This window comes from Oncorhynchus kisutch, unplaced genomic scaffold (genome assembly GCF_002021735.2).
Source record: "Oncorhynchus kisutch isolate 150728-3 unplaced genomic scaffold, Okis_V2 scaffold1903, whole genome shotgun sequence".
NCBI lineage: Eukaryota > Metazoa > Chordata > Actinopteri > Salmoniformes > Salmonidae > Oncorhynchus > Oncorhynchus kisutch.
In genome coordinates this window covers 19,613-22,346 of record NW_022263848.1, presented here as the reverse complement: position 1 = coordinate 22,346, position 2,734 = coordinate 19,613, and the positions used below count along the sequence as shown (strand labels likewise).

At 44.3% G+C, this 2,734-nt stretch overlaps 1 long non-coding RNA gene across 1 annotated transcript; it reads right to left on the bottom strand.

Annotated features, from left to right (window-relative positions):
- Positions 1–557: 557 nt before the first annotated feature.
- On the bottom strand, positions 558–1,874 carry LOC116368271 (uncharacterized). The gene is made up of 2 exons (XR_004208499.1): positions 1,191–1,874; positions 558–1,080 (listed from the first exon to the last, which is right to left on the bottom strand). It is a non-coding gene; the product is annotated as an uncharacterized LOC116368271 (long non-coding RNA).
- Positions 1,875–2,734: the final 860 nt, after the last annotated feature.

Here is a 2,734-nt window from a genome sequence, read left to right as displayed (position 1 = left end):
TCCTATGCTAAACTCCTATGCTAAACTCCTATGCTAAACTCCTATACTAAACTCCTATACTAAACTCCTATACTAAACTCCTATACTAAGCTCCTATACTAAACTGAACATAGTCTATAGCATCTAATAGATCAAGGCAAAAGGGTGGCTACCTTGAAGAATCTATAATATATTTTGATTTGATTAACACTTGTTTGGTTACGACATGATTCCATATGTGTTATTTCATAGTTTTGATGTCTCCACTATTATTCTACAATGTAGAAAATAGTTTATTTTTATTTTTATTGAATGAGTAGGTGTGTCCCAACCTTTTGACTGGTAGTGTACACTACCGTTCAAACGTTTGGGGTCACTTCAAAATGTCAAATTGGCCGTCTAGGCAGAGTTACACCGAAATAGCCATATCTCAGACTGGCCAATAAAAGATTAAGATGGGCAAAAGAACAGACACTGGACAGAGGAACTCTGTACCTTTTGACTAATCACATTATCCCATGTATGTAAAAAAACAGTAGTGTTATTAATTGATCAATCGAGTCATTCTGTACTTTTCATCTTTTTTAAATATTTATTTTAAAAAACCATTCTCTGTCAGATTCATCATCCCTTCTGTGTGGCCAGATTAAACTTCCTGCTGAACAGCCAATCACATCAATGTGCTCCATGCTGCCTGGTGTGCTCTCTTGGGAAGTCATCCCTACGAGCAAAAGACATGAAAAAACATATCGTTGTTTACTTTGCTCAATGGGATCCTTCCAAATGTCCTTTTGACGAGTGAAGCCTGGGTGTCCAAGGCAACCGCTGTGGAGCCCTGGTTGGTGGTGATCACGGGTCAGTGCAGTTTCACTGGGTGTCCAAGACAACCGCTGTGGAGCTCTGGTTGGTGGTGATCACGGGTCAGTGCAGTTTCACTTGGGTGTCCAAGACAACCGCTGTGGAACCCTGGTTGGTGGTGATCACGGGTCAGTGCTGTTTCACTGGGTGTCCAAGGCTAGCGCTGTGGAGCCCTGGTTGGTGGTGATCACGGGTCAATGCTGTTTCATATTGACGTTGCCACAGGATCCTGGATGGTACTTCCTGAATGAGAAGAATCAGAGGGGGTTGGTTAGGTTGGAAATGTCATTACATGTTATCAGCTGTAACATTGTCTGAATAGTGATGAATACCAAGTGCTGTACAGGACTTACAACACATTGAGATGGTACTGAAGCTTTGAGATGTGAAGATATGGCTGTTACGGCAGTGGCCTGGTGGACTGACAGGGTTGGTGGGATGAGATGGTACTGAAGCTACGTAACGTGAAGATGTGGCTGTTACTGCAGTGGCCTGGTGGACTGACAGAGTTGGTGGGATGAGATGGTACTGAAGCTACGTAACGTGAAGATGTGGCTGTTACTGCAGTGGCCTGGTGGACTGACAGGGTTGGTGGGATGAGATGGTACTGAAGCTACGTGACGTGAAGATGTGGCTGTTACTGCAGTGGCCTGGTGGACTGACAGGGTTGGTGGGATGAGATGGTACTGAAGCTACGTGACGTGAAGATGTGGCTGTTACTGCAGTGGCCTGGTGGACTGACAGGGTTGGTGGGATGAGATGGTACTGAAGCTACGTGACGTGAAGATGTGGCTGTTACTGCAGTGGCCTGGTGGACTGACAGGGTTGGTGGGATGAGATGGTACTGAAGCTACGTGACGTGAAGATGTGGCTGTTACTGCAGTGGCCTGGTGGACTGACAGGGTTGGTGGGATGAGATGGTACTGAAGCTACGTGACGTGAAGATGTGGCTGTTACTGCAGTGGCCTGGTGGACTGACAGAGTTGGTGGGATGAGATGGAGGAGTCTGGAGGTCAAAACAGGATGAACAAACAAAACAAGAAAAACATCAGAAATACTGATTTATTACCAACTGTTAAACTCTAAAATATATGTCTGGAAACTTTAAACACAGTTTGTTATGATAAAAAAAAGATTTACAACTGGGTTCTCTGGATTAGACTGAATAAAAGTATGGTTGACACCAATGTAATGGGTTAAGAAGTTGTGTTCCTTGTTGGCAGTGGAAGCTGGAACAAACATCACCCCAATCAGAACACCTACAGAACAATCTGCTGTTTGTAAATCAACTTCCTCTAGATCTGGAAGCTGGAACAAACATCACCCCAATCAGAACACCTACAGAACAATCTGCTGTTTGTAAATCAACTTCCTCTAGATCTGGAAGCTGGAACAAACATCACCCCAATCAGAACACCTACAGAACAATCTGCTGTTTGTAAATCAACTTCCTCTAGATCTGGAAGCTGGAACACACATCACCCCAATCAGAACACCTACAGAACAATCTGCTGTTTGTAAATCAACTTCCTCTAGATCTGGAAGCTGGAACAAACATCACCCCAATCAGAACACCTACAGAACAATCTGCTGTTTGTAAATCAACTTCCTCTAGATCTGGAAGCTGGAACACACAATCACCCCAATCAGAACACCTACAGAATATTCAGCTGTTTGTAAATCAACTTCCTCTAGATGTAGGATATGTGTTCAGTGTAACAGAGGTAATCTCACGTTGACATCACTAGAGAAGAATCTGTACTTACCTGATCTCTGGCCTCGCCTGGCTCCTCCCACAAGGAGGTGGAGCAACATGGGGGATAATGGGTGAGGGGTGATACCAGCCGCTCAACAACAGACCAACAGGCAGTTCTGGGAAACAGAAGGACATTTCTGA